At 43.5% G+C, this 17643-nt stretch overlaps 1 protein-coding gene across 4 annotated transcripts in view; it reads left to right on the top strand.

Annotated features, from left to right (window-relative positions):
• The first annotated feature begins 2743 nt into the window (after window positions 1-2743).
• The window catches only part of LOC133948636 (plexin-B2-like), a 92063-nt gene continuing 77163 nt past the window's right edge, over window positions 2744-17643 (top strand). For 2 of the 4 annotated variants that reach the window (XM_062382522.1, XM_062382524.1), the window contains exon 1: window positions 10343-10635. The gene's annotated coding sequence lies outside the window, so the exon portion shown is untranslated. Of the gene's footprint in view, window positions 2892-10342; window positions 10636-17643 lie in introns of those variants that run through there. The other 2 variants (XM_062382526.1, XM_062382521.1) reach the window with 2 other exon arrangements.

A 17643-nucleotide genomic window follows, 5' to 3' on the forward strand; every position in this document is an offset into this window, starting at 1 on the left:
GACCCGACACGCTGGCATGTGGGAAGGTGAGCAGGCGCATGGAGTCGAAGGTCAGGGGTCAAGGTCAGGCTTTGAGCGAGGGCAGCGAGGAGCTTAACACTGCGTCTGAGAGAAGGAGAGACAAAAAGACATCTGAAAAAACAAGAGGACGAGAAAACAGAGAGCAGATGAGACTGTGGACTATTATCTTTAATAATATTATCTTTACCACATCTCATTTATTAAACCATTAATCACCAACCTCATCAAACCACAGCTGTCACATGGTGGAAAGTGGAGGTTTTACAAGACCTGTGAACCTCAACCTGTGTGTGTGTGTGTGTCTGTGCATGTGTGTGTGTGTGCATGTGTGCCGAGGTCTAAGTAATGTGTATTGTCGGGCCTCTGGGTGTCTCTGACATGAATGAAAGAGTGTGTACGCAGGAGTGTGTGGTGGTATTTGCATATACCTTGTATAAGGAGACAGTGCAAACACACAGACACACACACACACACACACACACACACACACACACATACACACACACACACACACACACACACACATCCAGTCAGATGAAGAGTCAATCAGCACGACCAGTCAACTCGTCTGTCAGTGATTTACACACTGGTGAATGGATAAGCAAAACATGACTGACACATGCTACCACTCACTGTGTGTGTGTGTATGTGTGTGTGTGTGTGTGTGTGTGTGTGTGTGTGTGGCTAACGATGCGACAGTAATTGGCTGAACAACCTAGGAAATCCTCAGAGCCTCTGATTCTCGTCCTCTGAAGGACGCAACCCCTGAACTGGGACACAGCGGATCAACGTCCTGGTTACACCAGCATGTGCATGACCTCTGTGAGTGAATGGTCATGTGACAAAGGTTCTAAGTGCATTCAGTCTCATTTATTCTCGTTCTCTGTCTAATGATGGAACCATCACTGCCCAGATACGTCCATGTGTCCTGTACGTAGGAAATAAGACTAAATACTAATCTTCTTTAGTTCACCAGCTCCATGTGAGAGTTCACTCAATTCTAAATCTGAATATATGCTCTTTTCGAGGGATTTGACGTATTCTTAAAGAGCAAAAGTGTGTGTGAGCGTGTGTGTGTGTATTAAAGCTCCCTCCTCATTCCAAGCTCGTGACCCTTGACCTCTCCAAACCCAACTCCTGCAAAACACACACTCTCACACACACTCCATGAATCACCGGGCGACGTGCACAGCCTCAAGTTGCTCCAGCGCTCTGATGCCGACTGTAACATTCAGCAGACTTATGAAACAAAAGGTCCGGCCCCTGAGTGGACCAGTGTCAAGGATTACTTCTGAGACAAATTCTCCCCCAACAAAGGCTCCATTGTGTCCCGGCCGGCCCTCGAATTAGCAGCGGGGGCGACTGCACGCTTAACTGAGCTTGACAGCGCCACCACTCTCCCAGACCTCGCTCTCCCAGAATCACTCCCATCTGAATTAGAGAGTGAAACCAGGGAAGGAGATGTATGTAAACAAATGGAAAAATAAATCCAATCGACGCAGCCGAGGGTCTAAACAGATTATTGTGAATGTAAATTAAACTGAACGTAATCTGTTTAAAAGTGGAGCTCAATCTGAAGTCTGTGGATCATGAAGTGCAGCACATAAAACATCTATCAGAAGAATCAGAGTCTCCAGATGAATTCTGCTTCCTGTCTGTGGATCTGTTTCTTTATAATTATTATTAATTATTAAAGAAAATATTTGTTATCATCATCACTTTATTATTAAAAACACATGTTTTAGTTTTAATTTGCTCAACAGGGAGCTGAGTTTAATCTTTTAGTGTCAAGTCTGAAGAATGGAGGGGGTGTTTTCCTGAAAAACGTTTCAAAATAAAAGTCTATCAGCAGGATCTCAAAGGGAGTTTTTTGACCACATCATTATTAATGATTTAATCATTACAAATTGAATAACATGTGCAAATTTGATTTGACGTGTGTTTAAGCTGCAGTGCAAATGAAATGTTCTATTACTTCATCTGTATTAAACAATTAAAAGGTCAAAACATGAAATATAAAGGAAACAAAAAATATATAAGTATAAACAATATTAATAATATAAACTGTGTCAGATTAAATCTATAACTTCCGAGTCGTCATCATTCAAGTTGTTACAAAGTATTTACACAGGAAAGACAGAACAACAACAATGATAAGAAAACAAACAGTCATGGTAATAAAATGTGAGTTTAAAGTAAGAATAGAACAAATTAATATATAAATTCTTTGAAAGTCTTAATTAAATTTTGTTTATAATTTATTCCCTGTTTGTATCTACAGTCTTATATTTTTTGTTTTCGTATTGTCTCTTGTATAACTATCAATAAAGTTTGACTCGATTTATTGTTTCTCTACGTTATTTATGAAGTCGGTGCTTTTCTTTTGAATAAAAACTGCAGATGTGTCACATCCGGTGCTCGTGCGTGTGACTCTCTGTAACTTGACGGACGTGTTGAAGGGAGGAGGAGGAAAAACGCTCATCACCCTCACGCGCACGCCTCATTTCAGCGTGGAGCTGCTGCTGGATGTGCGCCCTGACCACGCACGCTCCTGCCATTAAGAACTACATGCGTGCGTGATAGTGCGTGTTGTCATGACTTACACCTGAGCCGTGCGTGTAGTTTTCTGGGCGTGGAGACAGAGAGAGAGACACGCGCGCACACGGAGCCGCTCGTCCACTTCGGAGCAGTCGTGGGAATCTGTCGCTCAGAAACTTCACGCGCTGCTTCCTGCGCACTTCTTCTTCTCGTGCAGGATGTAACGTGGGAACTTTTCCTGTTTTTAAGGATCGAGGACTTTTTTATTTCCCAGACTTCTTCTGTTCTTTTGGGAAAAACCGAGAAGAAGAAGAGCAGCGGTGGATCCAGAGGTGAGCCGCGACATGTCTGCGTGCTCTGCTTGTTTTGCGTGTTTTCTCACTTCTTCACGCAAAGTTTCCTGCGCATAAAAGACGCAGGAGCAGGATGTGACAGATTCTCGAGGCGCTGCAGCAGGGAAAGTTACCTTGTTTAGAAAACGTCACACCGAACTCCTCTTGAAAAAAGTACGAATTTAAGAATATATCGACTATTACGCAAATGCAAACGCGCAGTGTGACGCAGTTTGTGTTGTTTCGCATGTAGCACGGTGCGGTCGGGTATTCGGCGCCGGAGCCACCTCGCTAGCGTCGCGTGGTAACGAGAAAAACTTGATTTGAATAAGTCAACCGAGGCTGGGTCGAGTCAGGGGAGCACAGTTGTTTTGAATGTAAACCGAAGTGAAGCCTGGTCCGCGACGAGTCGATCCGGACCAGACCAAACCGTGCTGTTTTCTGGAATTGTCTCCTGGACGAGGGGGAATCTTCATTTAGATTAACCCGGGTCAGGCGCGTGCGCGTGCGGCTGGACTAATCAACAGGCAGAGAAACATCTGGAGCCTCAGTGAGTGAGGGGGTGTGAGCGAGTGCATGTAGGCATCAGACCCACGCACGGATTCTAACATGTTAAATATCTCTTGTGTATCATCTGGTTTGTTGTGAACAGATGTTTCCAGGTGTTAAAAAACCATTTCACCAAACTGCTCATTAACTCGTCTTCAGTATTAAGTAAAATCTTTGGCACCAAATGTCTTAAAGGTCATTTTCTCTCCTGAGAGTCTGAACCAGGCTTCACGTGTTTGATCCAGAGTTTAATCTGATCTGGTAGTTTTGGTTTCACATTGTAATTTAGGGACTGAAGTATTTTGTCTTACGTGGGCGGAGTCTACCTGTCCTTGCCCCTGATTGGTCAGTAGCCGGGCGTTGGGCGTGTCGTCCGCTCGTATTCTATAACTATTTTGTATTAAGTCTTTCGACTGAATGTGGAAGATGAATGAACCGTTTAGCCACTTTAATACCATATAAGAAGTATTGATACCATCAAAATGGACGTCTTGGTCGTTGACTACAAGCAATGCCTTCTTCTTCTTCTTCTTCTTCTTCTTCCTCTTCTTCTTCTATTGTTTCATGCTGTCTCAACTTCTTTTCCCTTCGTCCTACATGTGGAACCATGAATCTCCGTGACATCCGCTTTCAACACATGGCTGTACATGATGATGATGATGATGATGATGGTTTGGGGGGTAATTGTCCCCGGTGTCAGTTAATGGATTAGAATAGCCTCCACACTCGGAGGCTGTAAAACCATCACAGCCGGTGTTTAGACTCGGGTACTTTGACGTTACGGCTGATATAACTCTGCCGTCAGTCGAGTGCGAGGCCTCAAGGCTGCTCCAGCTCTCTGTGGTTTATCAGAACATCGCTGGAGTGTTGGCTGCATTTTAGTTTTTACCTATATAATGAAGAAGATGAGAAGAGCTAAGGTTTACCTCTTACCAACTCGAAAGTATCATCGCTCGGTCGTGTTCTTAAAGCAGCCGATAGTCATTTTAGAGAAAACTCTTCAGTGAATCCTCCCTATGCCTCCGTGCTGGAATCAACAAGTGTCCGACGTGGTCAAAGGTCAAAAGTCACCAACCCCTCAAAACTCATTTCTTTGCCTCTTGGATGTAATATCACAAGAACCCATTGAGGGAGGGTCTTTCTGCTGTTGGGAGGACCTTCCTCATGGATGTTTCTGTTTCACTTCATGTTTCTGAGGTATTTAGCTGTAATGTTCTTAACCAGACCATTCCTCTGAAAGCTGCCAGCTCAAGCCTCCACACGAAAACACAAACGCTATCTCGTCATATGGGACTTTTCAAAATGAGTCAGTGAGCGGTTGAGCTCTGTGGTGAAACAGCCTTCAGGACAAAGTGAGCAGTGTCTCACGTTATTGTCCGATATGGAAACGGAGATTTCTTAGGAAGGTGTTCACTTCCCCTGGGTGGTTGGTTATCGGGCATCGAGTTTCAGTTTCGGTTTGATAATCTACTAAGAAGGAAAATAAAAGGATATTATTCTTATATGACATAGAGGATATCTGAAGGTTTCAACATGGTTCAGCTCGACGTGTTTTAAATTCTTTGTGTTACTTCACTGGACTTTCCTCTGACCTGGAGACTCTGTCCCGTCACACGGGGGATGAAGTATGTTCTGGTGAAACCCAGTCGGTGCAGGTGGGGCTGCAGGTGTTGAGTTTCCGCCTCAGGCTTCCTTTCTCTCCGTTCTTAAAGAAAGAACAGGTGACTTTCGAGAGAGGAAACAGGTGACAAAATAATAACAACGGCCTGCAACCCATGATTAGTGTCATCTATTTAGACCTGTTAAGTTACAGTGAGCTGGATGTTTTCTGAAGATTATATTTATTGTCTTAAACGTTTCACGTCAGATTAGACGAGACAATAAGCTTTTGTTTGACTTCCTGTATCTAGTAAGGCCGTGGCAGAAGGAATCCGCCCTTCACAGAACCACTGACGTTTCTCACCAGCCACAGACAGAGGGACATGTTGTCGTCTGTGGGTTAAACTGTACATTATTGGAGACGATCAGAAACCTGTTTGAGTGGAATGCAGACGAGCGGTTGAGTAACTCAGCTTCTGTCACAGCCACGTGGCCGAGAGCTAAAGAAGAGTCACACTTCTAATCCCTCATATATATATATATATAAAGAGTTAACAGGGGAATCAGGCGGAGAGGTAATTGTACAACTCTAATCAATGAGTAAGAGGCTCTTCTGGTTTATTACAGGACAAAGTTCAATATGTTAAGTTCCTATTAAAACCGTTGGGCAACTGCAGGTCTATTCAGCATCATGTTGTGTAAGTCGATGACATGTTTGTACTTGAAATCAAAGGAACCAGTGAATGTGGTTAAGGTAAGTGACATATTGTGACAAATTTAGTTTTTTTAAATTTTGGTGTTTCAAGCATATCAACAGAATTGGACGTTAAAGTGTGAAACGATGCATTTTTATGGAGAGGATTTCTGTCTTTTCTCAATTTTACACTTTCAAAGTGTAAAAAGTTACAGCCAAACTTGACAGAACGTGTTGATTCTCCTCTTTTTATCAGATTTAATAGGTAGTGCCCAACAGCAGTTCAGGGAATCAGCCTTGTTCCGTCTCTATTGGAACCTCGTGGTTGTTTTCATCCCTGATCTGCTGGAGGTGCCGTGTCCAAACGTTGAATTACGTCTCATCACTCGGTTGAAAAACACATGTTTTAACCTTAAGCCTGAAATTAAATTATGCTTCATAACTTGGCAGCGAGCGGAGACAGAGTCTGAGAGGGAAACCGTTCTGCCTTGTCCATGTCGAGGTGATTTAACACCGGAAGGAGCCGCTCGTCCTCAGAGGTCGGAGGTCACAGAGGCCAGAGGCCGGGAGAGCCACACACTCTTCAGCTGCAGATCTGTGAAAGTGTGGTTTTAATTACTTTGCTCGTTCATCTGTGTGTTTTCCATTTATGTGATTTCATAGACGTGTGTTTACTTTCGCTGGCAGTTATTTTCCACTTTGAATTATTTAAATGTTTCTGTCGCAGTTCAGGCTTTTCAAGCAATGAAGATGTAGTAAAGATATGATATGGAACACTTTCCCTATTAAAACATCTAAAAACTTCTTCAAGTTCAACTTTATTTGACTTGGAAAAACAAGCAGTTGTCGTTTTTTTGCGACACCTTGGATATAAATACGCTCGTTGCATCGTTTGTCTCACACGTCCTGGACGTTATAACGAAAGACGGTGAGTCACAGACTGTCGGTGATAAACACGCGTCTGTACTGAGCCTCTGCATTGTCTCTGATCCTCATCCACTCCATTTTGTGCTTTATTTAAAAAGTATCAGAACTCATCCGTCTCTCTGAGCTGCACAGGACTTTATTTTGAGAGGCAGCAGGTACGTGTGTGTAGGTGTTAACAACAGCAGAGGAGCTTTCATGAATGAGATCCAGTCGTTACTGTGGAGTGAAACGGATGCAAAAGGCCCAACATTATATAGATTTGAATTTAAAGGACGCCTGGTGAGTCCTTAACGTCCTTAAATAGTCCATCTGCTGCCGTCTGTCTCTTCTCATGTCCTCTCAAAGCTTCAGAACAACTTCCAGCAGCTTTTTAAAGAGCTTTTTAAAAGTCTAAAATGTCTTTCTGTGATTCTCTGTGTGCCGAGCCGGCTGCGTGAGGACGAGGCAGGTGTGCAAAACAGCAGGACAGTTTCTCTGAATTGGATTATTATCTACAGAAGAGGATATTAAATGATTGAACCTTTCTGCATAAAGCTGCTTTAAGTGCATTTTAAATCCTGAGACAGAAGCTAAACGGTTTAATGTTTTACCTCCCTTGTTGTCTGAACCTGGGAGTGAAGAGCTGAGGTTTGAGGAGCCTCTGATTTCTGACCTGCGCTCGTCTCGACTTGTTCTTCGTGGATTTGCTTTGTAAATGTTGATCTTTGTGGAGTTTTAAACGTTAGCTGAGCAGCGGCAGTGTTTGCAGAAATCACACGTGGTGGTTAAAGGAATCACGTCCCGTCTAACGCTGTCGGTTCCTTGTGGGTAATTAAGTTTCTCAGCCTTCCCATGATGCTTTGCTTAACCACTTGTGAATTTGCTCTCGATGAGCTTCAGCAGCTTGTTTCCCAAAGTCCAGTCCAGAGTAAACAGAATTCTGTCATATCTCCAGCGTTGGAAAGCCTCCCTGATGGATGGAAGCGGGAGTAACGGTGTATATTTTTAGATCATCCTCTCCAGGAAGATGTTCACAGGGTTTTGCACTCGCAGGCTCCCGGACCACCCGACATGCAGCTCACACAGAGAATGAATCCTGCTCAAGAGCCGGCTGGAAAACTCTGCTCTGCGTTCACAAGCTGACGTCCAATTAAGGAAGTTTTTTTTTTTTTTTATAATCAGACTTTCAATCAAACGTTCAAAGAAGAGAGAGTGAAATAAAAAGTGATCCAAGAAGAGAACAGTGCTCGGTGCGTTCTTCTTCTGCCCTTGAGCTGTGAACCAAAAGTGGAGCCGCAACAAATCATCACCCTGTCAATCAATCACTGTGACACATGGTGATGAATCAATCCTGAGCTTTGTGAAGAAACCAGTGATGGATGACAGCGGACCTGGGTTCACTTCTACTCTATTTACCTTCATTTCTTTTCATACAGGGTGGTTTGTCGAGGCAGATGTTGAAATCTGAAGCGTACAACCCCAGTACTGTATTTCTGGTTTGAGTTTGAAATGCTTTGTTTGCATATTTAAGAAAATAGACAAAAGCAAACAAATCCTACAGAGGGATTGTTGTGAACATAATGAAACCGTCTCTGCACAGAAAGGCATCAAGGGAATAACAGACTTGTCATCATGTGATCAGCAGCCCTCACTTGGTCTTTGATCGTTTTCTGAGCTGAAGTTGAGAGATGCAGAAAGGAAAATTAACGTTTCACCAAAGATGGGATTTCCGTGCTCTGAGGACATTTTGCTAAATTGTTCCAGTTGTTTCCTGATTGAGTCTCAGCGAGGGGAATCCTGAAGAATCACCTCATCACGTCCGATCTCATCGTCTCGCTGACGGAACAATTCATAAGTCGGTTTCCTCGGCAAAACTCCCGAGAGTGAAATATCTGCACGCAGCCGAACCATCCGCCGTCATTTATGATCCCCCTGATGCTCTTTAACTTCACACACACACACACACACACAAACACACACACACACACACACCGGCTTGTGATGATGGGTCTTTCTCTGCTGAATGAAGAATTTGGGGGGCGTGGTCGTCCACTTAGTAACCCGGGTGTTTCTGGCTGTGTCTTTCTCCCTCTCTGTTAATTCGGGGTCACGTCAGTCAGTCGGTTTCAGAGATGTGAGACATCACTCTCCAGAAAGACAGCGTAATCATTACATGAATAAAAGGCTGCCGCCGCCGCCGGCTCGGCGAAGAATAGAAAACATGAAAAGAGACGCAAAGACAAAAAGGATCGGGGGAGGAGAGCTCCAGTGGCCCGCTGTCTAATGATTCCAGCCATCTTTTTTTATTCCCATTTAATTTCATACAAAGCCTCTAATTACTTGCTATTCTGGTTGTGTAAGTCTATTGTGTGGACTTAGTGCAGGAGGGCTGGAGCTTCATTATACTAGGAGACGGATGCACGTCAGTGTTCAGTGTTTCTCCTTCATGGAGGTTTGTGATCTTACAGGACTTCACCAGTGGGTTTGCATGGTCCAGCCCAATATCTACAAAGTGCTTAGTTTCTCTATTGATCATTGTGCTGATTATTCACTCAAATAATCGGTTAATCTCTAAAAATATAAGTCGGTGAAGAAGAAGCTTTTACTACCAAATGTTCTGAAGTTTCCATTTGCAAAAAATCCAGATGTTTGCGTCTGACTGCTCTGATGAGGCGACCTTTGCCCTTTGCCCGTTTCTCTGCTGAGCTCAGCTCGTCTATGTTGAGCAACTTCTCCACAAGTGGATTCTTACTCACGTCCTGAAATGATCTGAAACCAGTGCTTCCCACTGGCAGCGATGGGGAAATGGTTTCCAGTGCTGTAAGCTTCAAACACTCGTGATTTACTGGTCCTCTAAAGCCATGAAATCTGCTTAAATGACACTTAAGCAGTGGCTCTAATTTAAAACAGTGGTGGTGTAAGATCGCTGAGCCACAACAAAGTCCCTGCATCTAATGAATCAGCCAAATCTCCCTCTGCCACCAGCCCACAGCCAGAAACCAGAGGAATGCTTTGTCCTAAATCATTGTGAGCTGAGTTACTGCTGCTTATGCTGATGTTGCATCACTTGAGCTTTGGAACTCTGGAATTGTGTCGGTCTGTTTTTGTTTTTAAATCCAAATTAAGAACAGATGAAGGAAATATCCAGAAACCATAAAATGTAATAAGAAATCGACGACTGAGGAATACGTTCGTCTTTAAGCTGGTGTCGGTTGAATTGTAGACTAACACGTGTTTTACATCCTCAAGTATATTGACTGCGTAATATTTACTGCTTTGTTTCTTACTTTATTATAATTCAATTTAAATATCATATCTTTGGGTTTGGGAACGTTAATCTGAGGCTGTGAGAACCTGCTCAGACTAATAATAATAATTAAATTCATTAGTGGGAATGAGAGATTAAACCTCCTGTTGTGGATTGTAGTGTATTGTGGGTGTTGTTGCCTTTTTTACGGCCGGAACGGAGAAGAGAACCGACCTCATGACCTGTGTTTGTGTCCGGAAGCAGGATGATTTACATGTGATAGCATGTGTGTGTGCGTTGGGTTGTGCGTTTGTGTTTGTCCATTAGCAACGGAGCATGGGTCTAATCTGTGTTTGGACTTCAGGGAGCGAAGGTTGTGTTTGCAGTGGACACAGTCGCAGGTGTGTGTGTGTGTGGGTGTGTGGGTGTGTTGTATCTTTGTGTTTGTTCAGACTGGTGCAGCAGATACAGGGAAAGATACCTGTCGCACTTTCTCTTTGAAACCAGTTTTGAGTCTGTCCACAGGTTTTATTTAAGATTATTAAGAAATTACTTCTCCTCTGTGGATATAATCAAACCTGTAGATATGTCCTACAAGTAGGTTGTTACTGGTTTTTCCACTGGATCTAATGGTTTTTTCTGTCCTGTGATCTCCTTCTTGCTGCGTCACTTCATCCCCTCGGTCACGTTCACATGAGTCGGATGAATCTGCTTCACCATCACTTCCCCGGCTCTTTGTCCTGGCTGCTGTAGGTTCAGGCCTCGGCCACATTGTTCTCCGCCGCCGTTTGTTTTTGCTGTTAGTCCGACTCACTGGTTTCACTGGTTCACACTCTGCACGGCCCGTCACATACTCTCTGACCTAACCTGCGAGTCTGTATGTGAGCAGCTGGGTTTTCATTCCACATGGCATGTTTGACATGTTTTTAACATGAACAGACGGGGAAATGTGTATTTCTACAAATTGTTTAGTCTTGTGTTGAACTCTCCTCCGACTGTACACACAAGGTTTAGTTTAGGAGTTTAACTCTGTGTGTGATGACATCTGTTGTGAGAAGCTTTTAGGAGCATTTACTGTGACCTATGTTTCTGAGTCGCCTGATGGGAAATGTGGGATTAATCTAAAACAGGTCAACCTGTGTGCGTTGAGTAAATATGGACATATGGACTTAATTATTATATAATTAAATCTGAAAGAAACTTTTATTTATATAGATGATAACATGAACAAATTTAAGTAGCTCAGCAATCCTGTAGTTGAACTGATGGTTTTCAACTTAACTGGATGCATCCTGAGATGTTTGAAAGAAGTTTGCTTTTTCCCAAAGAGTTCTATCTTTTGCAGTACAAAATGTGTGTGTGTGTGTGTGTGTTTAATACATCCCATCTTGGTTGACACTGATCCCGGCAGCGTCCGCACCACATTCACTTTTGGTTTCTCGACTGGGGATTTCTGAGTGGAGGCAGGAGAGGAGAACGAATGTGATCTTTGGCTCTGGGAATCCCCACTGGTTTATTCTGGTCTGTGGTGGTGGTGCTGGTGGACGGTGGCTTCATTTCACAGAAGTGTAGTTTAATTCATATGTTTATTCAACAAGGAGCCGCCGGGCCAGAGTTCACTGAACGGCGGGTGACATCATCACGATGTAGATCTTTTTATTAAAATCAATATAATAAAAAGAAAAGGGATCAAAAGATTTTCAAGCTTTACTGGGACTTTTTTTGAATTTTATGAGATGTTTGAGACGTTCCTATTGGTGGAACTATTATAAACAAGGCTCAAAGGTCATTAGACTGCAGAGGACTCATGTGAGTGTCTCTCTCTCTCCCTCCCCCCCCTCTCTCTGTGTGTGGGCTGTAATTGAAAGCACTTTCACACCAGGAGTGTGGCGTCGACTGTGCTGCAGCTCGAGAGCAGGAAGCGCTCTCTGGTTTATGGGCTGTGAAGAAGCTGGATGTGACATCTGAGTAGCAGCAGCTCCACCACCTTCGAACGTCCATGTTGTCGTCTCATGCTTTGCTCTCAGCCGGGAGCGTGAGTCACTGATAAAAACTGTGGCCACGATGATGTGGAGCCACACAGGTAGCAGACACAGACGAAGATGTCCAGAGAGCTTCTGATGATAAGAGTCGTTGGTGATGTGATGTCAACAAAAAGACCCGATTTTTCTGTGTTGTGAAAACGTCTGAGTTCATGGGGGGAAGACGAAGTCAAAGGAAAGAGTGTGGAGCTAATTCTCTGAAGCTCCTTCTGGAGTCAGATCTGAAAAACGGCTGAAAACGATTATCCAACCACGGAGAATTTGGTTAAGACGTCAGACTGTAGTTAAAACCAACTGGTTTAGTTGAGTTGAATCGTCTCCATGACCAGAACCGATGCTTCATTGCGTTAGTCTGTGTTGTGTCAGTTGTGATTCAGTGTTTTTGGAGAAACTCTTTCCACCGCACAAGCTTTAATATATTAAATTTGTTTATTTCAGGGACGGCTTAGAAAATACATCAAGCAGTTTGAGTGGCAAGTTCAGATCTGCCTGCGTCATCACATGCGTGTTTTGGTGGCGTGTGATCACACGGTTACTTTGACATCTTGTGTGTGTGTGTGTGTGTGTGTCTGTGTGTGTGTCTATGTGTGAGTGTGTTTCAGACTGTGATCAGAGGTGTTATGTCTTTTCAAGCTCTTGTAGAAAGACGGGTGGTGATTGGTTGAACACCCACACATACACAGATGCTGTCTCTTAACTTCATGAGACTGAAAAGGGAAGTATATATATATATATATATACGTGTGTGTGCGTTTGTGTGTGTCTGTGTGTGTGTTCATGGCTGCAGTTTGACCTCATGCCTCCACCACAGGAAACCCCAAAACCTCAATCCTCTCCTCTAATGTTTTTTCTTCCGCTATTTTCTCTCTGTCTAGATTTTATTACTTCATTTGCCGACTTTCTCACACGTCTTTTATTTCTTTTCTTTACCATTCAACATGTTCTTACCCAAATGTTGCTTTTGTTCCTGCTTATAAACAGTTTCCATGTGAATTTGTGTGGCAAGGTGTTCTTACGATTAAGCGTGTGCACTGTTGTTGCAATCAATAAGCCACGGTTCAGGCAGCGATGGAAATCAAGAACGCACACACTGCTGATTGCACATCTCAAAGTGGCAATCAGCTGCGTTACTTGATATTATTTTTCTTTGTCGTCGGGGTGAAGCCGGGGTTAACGTTGTGTTGTTGTTAGGTTGGAAGGGAAGAGCCGGAGGGGAGAGGAAGAACGTTCCTGGTGTCGGACGAGGTTCAGAACGTTGTGTTACCTTTTTAAATGGAAAGTAAAAACCGAAGGCTGCATCTGTACGACCACATGCAACTCCCATTGTCTCAAAGATATTTACTAGTTCTTATATGACCTACGTGCACATGTTTCCTTTGCTGCTGTAAACTGAATTCTGTTTCTAATCTCTGATTATAACCTCTGGTCACGTGGACACAAAGACAATCAGGGGGCTGATGATTATTGTAATTTTAACTCGGTTTTCTTATGCTTTTGGAGCTGTAACAGTTAAAATACGATAGAGAATTGTTTTTAATCATCTTAAATGAATAATACCTTTTTATTTTTGTCGATTTGTACGTGATAAAAATGGGTCTGCGATGAAGTTGGGGTGAAGAAACGTATTGAAACAAGAAAAGCGAACCACTTTATCATATTTTGTAACTATCAACATGTTTCTTGCAATGTGACGGTATGATTATTATTTATTTTTTTACCTTCCCCTCTAAATAACAGTCTGATTCGCTTTGGATGAAACTTTAAATCAACGTTGGATCTGAGGTAAATCAGGGACGAGGCTGAACGGCTGCTTCTCTGTGGAACGTCTCAGTAATGTTTGTCAAGTGCTTCACATTTGGCTGCATCAGGGGAGGGGGTGGACACACAAACACACACAAACACAGAGAGACAGACTCACACACACTAATCAGTGACAGTCAGTATCCTTCACTGAATGTGACACGGCGTTACTCATGAATAAACCAGTTTAACAGAGTTGCAGTAGCTGTTGACACAGTGCAAGGTGTGGCTCCCTGTGTGTGTGTGTGTCTGTGTGTGTCTGTCTGTGTGTGTCTGTGTGTGTGTGGTCCTACACCATTAACCTGCTGGGTGAGCATCTGTTCAAGTCTGCTACCAGTGAGTTTTCCTTCTGGAAGATCTCCTCTCTGCTGTCGTCCACTTTCTTTAAAACTTCTTTGTTCAGGTGCAAACACTCGACCTTTGACCTTTAGTTTTCTGTTTGTAGTTTCTCATCTTTTATTTCATGACCTCAGCTTTAAGTCATCAACTAAAACTGAAAGGATCGTTAACCCCCCCCCCCGACACGTTAACATCACAACTTTATCAGGACATAATGTATTAGAACTTCTGCTCCGAGTCATAAGGAAATCTCTATAACATCTGTTAAATCAGTTTGAATATGTTTTTATTATTGAAATGACAGAAACGAGACTTTCTGCTCCTGAACGTTTTGTTCTTTCTCTTCTTCTGGAGTCCTGCTCGTGTTTTTCAAAGTTTTGTTTTTCGATGGTCAAGTTGACCTCGACCCTGAGTTCTTGGATTCTGAGTCATGGTGAATTCTTCAGTGTCACATGATCAACATCAAAGCTTTGTGAGTCTGTCACGTCTTTATATTTAGATTGTGTTGGTTTGAGTGTGTATGTGTGCACTCCACTTCCTGTGTGTTGGCCTGCTGCCTGTTTGACCCTGCATGATTTGGCTCCCTCTTACTTTCTCTCTTTCCTCTCCCCCCTCACGTCTCCTTGTTGTTTCTGGAAACATCCACAAAGCCAATTCACCAAGTCCAGACTTTTACTTTGAAAAGAATCTGTCTCCCAGTTTAAATTCAGAACTTTCCTCCTCAGGTCTACAGAACTACTGACACCAGACACAGATCTTTAGTTTTCTATTGTGTCACGTTTTATTTTTCATCTCCTCCTATTTACTGTGAATTTCTTGTTGTCTCAGCGTTTCCTGCAGATGCTTCAAATTAAAAGCCTTTAAGTGGTTGAGGGGGGGGGGGGGGGGGGCGTAACACCAACAGTTCCTTGAAAGCTTTTAATGTGAAACACTTGAGTGAGGTAATGTTGGGGATTATGTGACCATGTGATACCTACCTATTAAACTAATAGTTTATAGGTTATTATTTCAGTAGAGCGGCTCATTCAGACTGTTATAGCTTCTGCTTGTGCTTGGATTCACTCTGCTTGAGCTCAGGTCGTGTGCTTGCACTCGGATATTTGGTTGCTTGGATGGATTTCCTGCTTTCCAGCTGTTCCCACGCTCGAGCTGCTTCTGTGTTTGCATGAAACATCTGCAATCTGATTTCTCCTCTGCACTCCTGGAGTTTTTTGGGCAACAAGCGGGCGTGGCTCGAGTGCAAGCGGAAGGTTTTTGAGTGCAACCGTTACGAAATCTGAGCATGAAATCATTAATTTCTGCACTTCTACAATTGGTCCAAAGTCCAACTCTCAGGAACTCATTTTAGGTTCACACTTAACTGAAAAGTCTGAAGGTCGGAACCAAACAGGAACAATTTTACGTAACAGAAATTATGAGGAGCCTATTATTTATGAGGTGGAACTCAAATTCTGGACTTGACACATCGATGATTCGAGTTTTCATTTGTTGGACGCTGAACTTTACAAATCTGAGCGAGAACCTCAGGACTCGAGACCCGAGCAGATCTGGTGTGTGTCTGTCTCTCTGCTGCTTCTCTGCTTCCCTGTTTCTATTTGTCTCTGTTTATTTCTCTTTGTCACACACTCATCAGCAGTGGAAGAAAAGTGCTGAACCCATTTACAGTCACATTGTTTCTGCTAAATGAAACCAAATGTCTCTCACACACACACACACACACACACACACACACACACACACACACACACACACACACCACTCTGCATAGTACTGGATCTGTCTCCATATAAATATACAACTTTCTGGCAAATACATGTTCCATCTGATGGTGTCTGCATCACTTCATAGTGTGTGTGTTATAGACTGTGTTACGGTGTGTGTTTGTGTGTGTCGCTGTGGTACTGTGTGTGTGTGTGTGTATGTGTGTTAGATCATCGCTTCATCTCAGCAGTAATTACCGGCGGTATAGAAACAGACAGGAAACTCTGTGGGAAGGTCAGGACATTCATCTCTGATCCAGCTGTGTGTGTGTGTGTTTGTTTGTGTGTGTTTGTGTGTATCTGTGTGTGTGTGTGTTTCCATAATAGCTGGCCTCTCATTTCTTGTCTCGTGCAGATCGGGGCCGGTAATTGTCGCCGTGCGTTAATCTCTGTTTGAACGCTGAATATCCACGTTGACATTTATAATAATGTGCGACAGTGTGTTTTATGTGCGTTGAATAATTCGACACACGTTTGTATTCGGTGACGTATCGCTGGCTGAGATCTGTGTCGGAGGATTTGTGCCTGGACCCCCCCCCCCCCCCCGTGGAGGATCACGGACGAGGCCGTAAACCAGAGAACTGAGGCGTCAGATAACAGTCGAGTTGTTAAAGTCTCATGAGGTGAACGAGGTCGACCTCTGGAAACTCAAATCAATATCAACAACAGTTTCCTGCCTAGTTTCTCCTGGACACGTTGAATATGTCATCGTCTGTTTCACGTTTAATAAACAACAAACAATCAACAATCCCTCTAATAACCGCTGTGTCATGGAAAAGTTCAGTGCTCCTCGTCCCTCGAGTATCTGCTGCTCTCTTCCTGTCACATGTTTTATTGTTTATTAGCGGAAGGCTGATCCTGGTCCAGCTCTTAGTTCTCTCCCTGTCTTGTTGTTGGGATTCCTCTCATCCGTCGGCATTTCCTGGAGGTGCGTTTGTCTGGAGCGAGGGATTCTACCCCTCCGCTCGTTCCTCTCTTTCACTTTCGGGCCCAGTATCTCCGTCTTTTGGTCTTTGCCCGTCCGTGTGGAGATTGTGGTTGTGTGTGTGTGTCTTTGTGTGTTTGTGTGTGTGTGTGTGTGGTAGTAAATTCCTGCTGCAGTTATGAGGTGATTAGTCATATGGTATCAGTTTATTTTGCCAGTAATGGAAACTGCTTGCTGCCAAGAACGCCCCTCTCTCTCTCCCTCGTCTTCTTTCTCTCTTTAATTTTCTCCCTCCTCCTCTTTCATTCCCCCATTTGCTCTCGGTTTTATTGCTGTTTCTCCTCCTCCTCACCTTTCCTCCCTCTCGCATTCTTTTCATTCCTTATTCAACTTTCCACCCGGTCGCCCTTCTTCTCCTCTATTATCATTTCCTTTCCTCCTCCTTTCCTCGCTAATGTTTTTCTTGGTGTTGACAAAACGGTTCTGCCCGTCCCATCCAAAGAAGAAAATAGTTTTGTTGTAGTTTCACCTCCAAGAAACACATGTTGCATTAATCACAACAAAGAGTAGTAGATTAACAAACATGAGTAATAGATTACCCTGTTGTTGTTTACCTCGGCTGATAAATATCCTTCATGCAGCTTGAAGCTCTTGAGCTTCATGTGATGTGGGATGAAGGAGCGGGGGATGGTCGGTGAAGAGATAAACACGGCGTCCGGCTGAGTGTTTACATTTCGTGGCCACAGGTCTGATTTTGTAGGAATGTGAGGATGACTCGGACGTGTCAGGAGTCAGAACATGGGGGATTATGGGTAATTCTGAGCTGGGACAGCGACTTAATGAAACGCAGGCATCAAACCACCGGTTGTTTGGATGTTTCGATGAGTAATC

The sequence above is a fragment of the Platichthys flesus genome, chromosome 23 (assembly GCF_949316205.1).
Source record: "Platichthys flesus chromosome 23, fPlaFle2.1, whole genome shotgun sequence".
NCBI lineage: Eukaryota > Metazoa > Chordata > Actinopteri > Pleuronectiformes > Pleuronectidae > Platichthys > Platichthys flesus.